Raw genomic sequence first — 9,495 nt, forward strand, 5'->3', positions numbered from 1 at the left:
TTGCGAAAATTTCATTAAAGGGAGCACAGTGCTTCAATTGAAAGCAGCTTTAAAAAGTAACCCCAAGGTTGCTTTTAAAATTTGCTATCAAAAGACCATTGCTTTTAAAATAAGCAGGATATTTTATTTTTACCAAACATCTTAAACTGCTTAACTTTAAAGTTAAGCAAGTTTTTGGCAAAAAAAAGCAATCTCAAACGGGGCCTTAATCACTTGAAAAACAGATAAAGTTGTACATATGTGGATTACAAAAAAGTTAAATAATTTGAAGTTATTGTATATTTTAGTCTCAAGCACATAGTTCTGAATCTCAAAAAAAGTAAATATTACTAATTTATTTAGTGTGTGCTAAATATTATTATTTCTTACTAGTTTAGTGTTCGATCCACCGAATTACACGAAAGACCTAAATTTTAGGAAAACCAGTATCTCTTTGGTTGTCATTTTTATTTTATTTTGTCACCACGTAACTCTGTTTTAAAAAAAAACTAGTATCTCTTTCGCATATAAAAAGTTGGTAAACAAGTTCGGCCATGTAGCGCTATTGTATTTAAAAAAATGTACCATCCAGGTCCATTAATTTGATAACATATTGGGATTTAAAAAGGTTTTCTTCAGTATAGATAAATTTATCAACTTATTATGTAGCAGTGTACTACGACGGTATCTGTAACTCTACTGTCTACATAAGTTTGAACTAACCACGTCGGTTTGTTCAATTAACGACGTATAATATTATTTTACCACGTTATGAAGTTAAAAGTACCATTGTATTTATTCACTTTATACGTCTGACCTTATTTGTAAACCGACATTTTAATTTTTGTTGCTTTTTAAGATTTATTTCTTGGATTTTTGTAGCCTATGATGGTAGATCAACAGAATGACAAGAATTGAGAAAAACCACGACGGTTTATATAGAAAACCGTCGTCACAAGGAAATTAAAGTGAGATCCGAAGAGATACAAAATCTTTCCAGTGGGATCTATGTTCCTTATCATAATCGAACCACCAATGTGAGAAAGATAATATTTTAGACGTTGAGGATGGATGTATCTTTGTGTCTTTGAGATACACAAAGACACATACACATCAACATTCAAACTATTTGCCTCTAAATCCAAATTAAAGACGCAAGACAATTTTTCAAAAAGAAAATTCAAAAATTTGAGAAAGACAATATTTTCGGAAAGAAATTTTGAGATTTTTGAAAATTAACGATGTGTGTGTTTTGGTGTCTTTGAGATACACCAAAACACAAACATCGTTACCATCCAAATTATTGCCCCCAGAGAGGGGAGAGAGAGTTGGAACCTTAAATGAAAACCACGACAGTCTTGTTATAATTTGTGCCGTCTAATATTAAAAATCCACAACGGTTTATACTTTCCTAGTGCCGTTCTAAAATCTTACTAGGGTAGTTATTTAGAATATAGAGGAGGGTTGTTTATATTAACCACGTCGGTTTTTTTAGTTATAGCGTCGTTAACATTGTATTACCGCATTGTTATTTGAAAAAACCGTCGTCCAAAATTTGTATTCGTTTTTTAGAGTTCATTTCTGGATTTTAGTAGCCTATGACGGTAAGTCAAGAAAACGAAAACTACTGTCATATTAATTCATTTTATACGTCTGACCTTATCAGTGAATCGTCGTCTTAATTTTTATTTCTTTTAAGTTTCATTTCTTGGATTTTGGTAGCCTACGACAGTAGATCAACAAAATGTCAAGAACTGCGAAAAACCACGGCGGTTAATATAGAAAACCTCATCATAATCGAACCACCAATGTGAGAGAAAGACAATATTTTAGATGTTGATGACATATGTGTTTTTGTGTCTTTCAGATATACAAAATTACATACGCATCAAAATCCAAAACGGTCGCCTCACAAACGCGCACACACATCAACATCTAAACTATTGCCTCCAGAGAGGTGAGACAGAGCCAAGGTCTGAAGTGAGGGCGGTAGCCAAGGGCAAGCATAAGTTGGAACTCTAATTGAAAAATGAAAGTGAAAGAACGCATGAAAAAACCCAATTTATACAAATAATCTTCACTAACCAATTTGGTCCTCCTATACATCGTGTCGTCTAATTACAAAAATCCATGTCGGTGTGTAATAAATAGGGACGTATTAAAGTATATAGAGCGCCAGAAAAAGTAAATTGCGGTTGTGTAAACCTATCTAACCACATCGGTTTGGTAAACTAAATTCATTGACTTTTAAAACCAACAATGACAGTTCTCTATAAACAGGTGACATCGTAACTTATAATATCACTTCTTCAAAAGTAAACTTTTGTCGTGTAAAACCTAGATAACCACATCATTTTTGGAATACCAAAATTCAATTGGCTTTATTACTAACCACATCAGTTTCTACTATTTTAACGCCGTTGTAAAGACATACTGGGGTGGTTTTGGACAAAACCGTCGTCTTATTGATCTTTGGGACAATATAAAAACTTTTTTGTCACCTGACCTAAAGTTTTACGTTCTCTCTAACTATTAAAAAATTTTAGTTTCCTCTCAATTTCCCTCTCATTTCCCAAAAGCGGCGTGTCTGAATCTCTTCATCTTCCTCGTCTTTGTGTCATTTCTTTAACCATCTTCTTATTTGAAATGATCGTGGGAGAGAAAATCTGAGCGGTTTTTTCTGTATCAACTCATAATAATAATACGACGGTTTTATCTTAATTATGTCATTTTAACGCTCTTACCACGACGGATTTTCACATCCGTCGTTCTAAAGAATATCACGACGGTTTTGTTTTTTTCCCGACGTCTTCACTGTAATAGTACGTCATTCTTTTTAATTAACCGTCGTTTTTTTACTTGCAGTTTTTGTTTCTCTCTAAATATGGTTTCGAAATCTCAAAGTAAGGAGGCTCAAGTATCAAAAGGTCAAAGCAAGGACCTTGCAGTTTCAAAGGCTCAAATGAGTGAAGCCAAATCTATTCAAACCAATCCCGCGAAGAAGATGAGATTTACTTCAACCTCCGAGAAAGACCCAAGCTCAGTGACATTTGATGAGGAGCCAAAATCAACTCGCGGTATCAACACAATGAGCTGTGTTGTGAAGAGAAAAATCTAGAAGATTAAGCCCGTGATTGAGTACAATAAAAGGGGCAGACCATATGGCAAAGCTACTGTTGAGATGCAATCTTACATTAGTGTTTTGGCATGCACCAGAGTCCCTTATGTGGACAAGAAATGGACTCAATTGCCCAAGGACCTGAAGGAGCAGATTTGGAAAGCTGTTGAAATGGCTTATGTTGTTGGGGAAGGGGGCAAAAAGATGGCGCTATCGTTTGACGCCAAAAAATGAAAGGATTTCAAGTCTACCTTAACAAGGCACTTTATCCTTGCAATCGCAAATGACAAGGAGAAGTTAAAAGAACCCCCTCAACTTTATAACTTCATAAAGAAATCACAATGGGATGCCTTTGTAGCTTCAAGGTTATCCCCAAATTTTGAGGCTATGCATTCTGAGCAGTCATAGAGAAGGGAAAAATGCGAGTACAACCATAGTTTATCTCGAAAATGTAATGTTGGATTGGAGGATGAATTAGAAGAAACCTGTCCAATGGAGAAATCGATCGTTCTCTTCTATGGAAGAAGGCAATAGAAGATAAATAGGGAAACATCCCTGATCCAAAGGTTGCAGAGAAGGCAAAATTAATTGTAAGTCTCACTCTCTCTGTTCTAAATTGGAAAAACAGAGTTTTAGAATTTAATTTAGACGTCTATTTTTTCATAATCGACGTTATAAACAAATACCACGGCAGTGTAAATTTACCGTTGTTTCAAAAAGTATAGGACATCGGCTTTTTTAGTAAATAGACATTTGGATTGAATTATCATGACGGTTTTTATTTCTGAGTTAGAATTTTTTTAAAATGTTTTAAAACTATCTTCTTTTACTGACACACACACACACACACACACACACACACTCTCTCTCTCTCTCTCTCTCTCTCTCTCTCTCTGTTTCTCTGCAATTGGTTTCTACACTATTTTTGGTAAAGAATTCTTACTTTTGTTAAGTTTTTTTTTAAATCTTCATTTGAATTATACGACGGTTTTTTTATAAAACCGACGTTAGAATGCACACACAACGATAGTAATTTTTTACCGCCGTTTGAAACACTTTACTATGTTAGTTTTTTCCAAAATCCGTCATCTTCAAGAAAATACCACGACGGTAGGGTCATTTTTATTTTTTATGTTTTACAACTTTTACACACAACTTTTGTTTATACAACGATTTTCTTTCCTACCGATGTTAGAATCCTACACAACAACGGTATTTTCTTAGCACCGTTTGAAATGAAGTACTACGTTAGTTTTTTAATTAATCCGTCGTCTTCTTTGAATTACCATGATGGTATATTTTTTTATATCTGGTTTACAATCTATTCATTCACTAACATTCTCTCTCTCTCTCTCTCTCTCTCTCTCTCTCTCTCTCTCTTAGGATGATTTAAAGAAACAAGTCTTCGAGAGCACTCTAATTGTCTCTGGGAGCAATGATATTCTGACTTTGGCTTTGGGAATCCCAAAGCATGGTGGGAGAGTCATAGGTGTTGGAGCTTGGGTTTCCCCAAGTCATTTCTTCAATTTGCCGAGACAACAGAGAGTAAAATTTGCTGACAAATTGAAGGAAAGTGTTATAGAGGCAGTCAGAGAAGAGACCTTGAAGATTGAGGATAGGGCAAAGGAAATTGTTTTGGAGGCAGTCAGAGCAGAGAGGGAAATTTTGTTGAAACAATTGAGTCAACTAATTCCCAATTTTGATCCCAACATGCTCAAAACTCTAATTACCCCAATTCTTTTACTGCCTCAAGAGCAAACCCCAAAAAATCCAATGTCTGACAAACAAGCTGCTCGGGAGCCACAAATGTGAGACCCCTAGTTTTGGAGGAAGAAAATCTGAAGCTTGAAGTTGATGCTGTAGAAAAACAGCAAGACCAAACGGTAAAATCTCTAATACATTCTTTGTTCTGCTTTTTTAAATTTAAAATAGACAACGGTTATTTTTCAACACCAACGTTAGAATTTTCAAACAACGATGGTATATATTTACCACCGTTTCAAATCACATAATACGTCTGTTTTGTTAAAGAACCGCCGTTGTGATTGAAATACCATGACGCTTTCACTTGTTTTATCTGCACAATAGTTTGTCATTTTATTAGAACTTAAAATAACGACGGTTTCTGTTAACCGTCGTCTAAGTTATTTACTATGTCAGTTATTTTGAGTAACCGTCGTCTAAGTCATTTACTACGTCATTTGTTTTACTTGTTTACAAGCCTGCATTTTGCTTTTTATTTATATGTACGTTTCGTAGTTTTACGATGTTAGTACTTGTACACGACGACGGTTCCTTTTAACCATCGTCTACAGTCTTTAATATATCGGTTTTTCCAAATTATCGTCGTTTATATTTTAATACCACGTCGTTTGTATGGTTAAGTTGGGGTCGTTTATTTTACTTTTTTACAAATATCTTATTTATCTTTCTTTATTTCTTGAAATAGCATTTATCAAAGCTAGACTTGTCACCTCCTCTGTTAGCCCTATGCCAATTTGTCGAGACCAAGTTGATGGCTTTGAACGAGACTGTGAGGGTTAAAATTCCAGAGGAAGTGTTTGGGTATGAGAGCATGAGACTTACATCTTGCACGAAGATATTACACAGCTTGTATCAATGGTTGAGATTCCATAGTGATTTCAGTATACATGAGGTAAATATAAAAAATCAATTTTTATTTCATGTTTATCTTTATTTAAAATTACAAAACTCATTTGAATTTCATATATTTAGGTACCTATTTGACTATTTAAAAATGGAAAATATGGTAAACCTTGTTGGCCTTGTCGACCCTGGACAAGTTAGCTCTCAATCTGGAATGTTATCTTCCAGAACAAAACATCTAGCAGACTGCTTGAAAAAGGCAGTTGGGGACTAATTCTTCTTGGTGCCTTATAATCCAGGGTTAGTCCCCTTAACAAGATTTTGTTTGTAATTTTTCTTGGCACCTAACTATTTAACCTATATATTGTGTAGGGGTCATTGGGTGTTGGCAACTAGGAGACCAAATAAGGAGACGGTATATTTTATGGATTCATTGCCAAACCACCCGGTTGACGAGGACATGAAAAATATAGTGAATGCGTAAGTTGATTTACTACATTCTAATATGTTTTAGTAGGCTAAAATATTTGTCATTAACACTTTTTGTTGTCTTGGAGCAGTGCACTCAAAATGTATACCTCTCACGTAGGCAAACAATCACGTAAATTCGCCATGTGAAGGTAGCGTTTGGCCCCGCTTAAATTTTAAAAAAAGTGGCTTTAATAAAAATTTGGCATGAGTTGGGTGTTTGGTAAACCCAAAAAACGCGCTTATTTTAAAAACACCCATCACAAAAAGCAAAAACTCAAAGTCGCCAATACCCAGCTTTCAAAAGCTGCTTAAAAAAAGAGCCAGTTTTTTTATTAATGAAAGTTTCATTATTCCTATAATGCCCCTAAATATTTTACGAAAGGACAACGTTTGTCCCTCTCAACAAATAGATCGCGACCTATACTCTCTGCTCTTCTCACTTTTCTTCTTCTTCCTCCCCTATCTCAAAATTCCTGTCTCAATCAAGGAAGAATTCATACTCAAGCGAAGTCAAAGTGTGGACAAGTAAACACCTAACACCAAACAACCAAGTTGTGGGCTTCTGTTGAAATTTGTGCCAGAAAATTACTTGCCCTTTGCATCATATCACATCTGTGATATCTTCACAAGTATAAAATCTCACTGCTTTGCGTATAAAAACAGACCCAGATGAGGAAATTCGCAAGCGGCAGACTCTCACCAAATAAAATCCAATCTTACAATCCCACTCACATACATAGAGCAAAGGACCATGAACTCAAACCTCTCTTGATCTAGGTTTGGATTGAGTTTTGGGTTCATAAATTCTTGATCTGGGTTGTTTTTTAATCGGTGTTTTGAGGCGATGGAGAAGAGAAGAGGAGAGAGAGAGAGAGAGATGGGGTGCGTACGGTGATGGGTTTGTTTGTTTTTAATTTTAATTTTGTATATATATTTTTATATTTTATTCATATAACAGTATATATATATATAACAATATTTTTTAGATTAATTTTTTTGATAAAAAAGTGTAAATTAAAAAAAGAAAAAAAAATTATGTAGTGAAGTTGGGTTTCTTTAAAAAAAAAATAGAAAAAGAATGAAGGAAAAAACAAACAGATTTATCATCATGCCTTTTTCGGTCATTATACACACAAAAAGCGCTTCTGATAAAAATTTACCAAACACTTTGACTACTCACAGCAGTTTTTCAAAACTAGTTTACCAAACGCCTAGCTGCTTTTTTTCACAGCTGATTATTTTCGCAGCACAGCAGAAGCAGTTTTTTTTAAAAGCACAGCAATGCCGAACTAGCCCGAAGAACTCTACAAGGCACTCCACGACAACCAACAAATGTAGAGTGTGGCTACTACGTGATGCGTTCCATAAGAGATATAATCCATGATCCAACCCTAGCATTTGAGAAGAAGGTCAAAAGCTCAAATTTAAATTTAAATTTAAATACTATGTCTGTTTTTGCCAAAATCGTCGTTTGTGTATTCATAAAACGACAGTGTTATATTAATAACCGTCATTTTTTATTTTTAACACGTTGGTTCTGTTTTTGCAGTTTGACAAGAAAAAAAATCCAATTAAATATGTACAAGAGGATATAGACGAAGTCAGGCTAAAATGGGCAGAATATGTCACCAAGCAAATCCAAAATAATCAGTGACAATTTTTTTTTTTTACAATGTACATAATTTTTTGTTGTAATTATTTAACAATCAACAATTAAGGATATTTATGAGTTTACATGAAAGCCTATTATTTGAACACGTCTGTAATTCCAAAAACCGATGTCTTATTTGGGAATTTCAGTTGTACCGTTGCGTAGAGCACATCGAGATGAGGGATTTTTTGAAAAGGGATTTTTTTTTTTAAATCCTGATTTCTCTCTCTCTCTCTCTCTCCCTCCCCCCGGGCACAGCCCCCCCCCCCCCCCCCCCCTTTTTTTTTCTTCCAGTCGGTGGCTCCAAGAGCCACCACCGACATGTTTGCCCGCCATTCTTGGCGTCACCGATTCCAAAAGGACCGCACCTTAGGAACTCTTGGATCGGGAGGTCGTGGGCCCCATGGGCCCGGTTGACCCAATGTAGAAAGTTTGAGCCTTGGTTGACCGTGAGTCTTCCGAGGTAGTTCACCCTTCGAGAAGTTCTAGAACGACCGTGTAAACGAGGCTTGACTGTTTGTGAACTATTTTGATTATGTTCGGACGATGAGTTTATGTTATAGTGTTATTCTGATATTCGATGTTTATCTCATTATTTATTTATTTATTGATTATTATCATGGGTATTATTAGAGTGAATGACCGGGTGATATTGGATTATTCAAATGTTTATAAGCTATCAGGTAATCGCTTTTATCTTCTTTGGGTATTATACTATGCTGGGTTGTGTAAAGTTAGGAAAGGCTTATTAATTTGGATTTTAGTGTGGACGAAATTAATTAATTAAATATTTATTAAATATTTAAATTTAATACATATATACTCAGTGGTTTGAAGATGATGAATCATGGATATTAGTTTTTATCAGAATGTGGTGTATATTTTAAGTGTAGTTGAGAAGTAATTTTAGGAAAGTTGATATAAAAGTCGAAAAATGGATTGTGCAATAAAGGAAAATTTATGATGAATTTCAGACTATAGTTTTCAAGCCCACCACGAGAGTACCCCTAGTTTGCCTTGAAATAGTTTTGTCATTTAAAATTTTAAGAATTCCCCTCTAACCCTAAAATATTTCATTCTCTCTCTTCAACATAAATTTGTCTTAAAGTTTTCGCTCTCTCTCAATGCATTGGGTATATTCTCTGAGCTCTCTCTCAAAGCATTGATTATATTCTCTGAGCTCTCTCTCAAAGCATTGATTATATTCTCTGAGCTGTTCTACATGTAAGTACAAACCCTAATCTCTTTATTTAATGATATTGTGTTATGGCTTCACTATGCCAAATTTCACTTTCAGCAACACTAGATAGGCATCGGTAAAGAGGGAAATCGATGCTATTAGTAGATTAGGCATCAATTTCATAAATAACGATACTAAACAGATATAAAGACATCAACGCACATTTTTGTTTATTTATGACGATGCCTTTATTCCCCTTTAGCATCATCTACATAACTACAGATGCCTAAAGTGATTAGCTTTTATTTTATTTTTAAGAGGGTCATTTTTTGGTGATATACCTCTGATGCCTAAAGTCTGAATCAACGCCCTAACTCAAAAATTTTACTCTCCCTCGCAAACTCTCTCTGAAACTTCAGCTCCCTCTCAAACTCTAGCCCCAATTCTTCTAACTCCCTCTCAATTTTTTCACTCCCTCTGAAACTGTAC

The sequence above is a fragment of the Prunus avium genome, chromosome 7, assembly GCF_965620075.1.
Source record: "Prunus avium chromosome 7, drPruAviu1.hap1.1, whole genome shotgun sequence".
Taxonomy (NCBI): Eukaryota; Viridiplantae; Streptophyta; class Magnoliopsida; order Rosales; family Rosaceae; genus Prunus; species Prunus avium.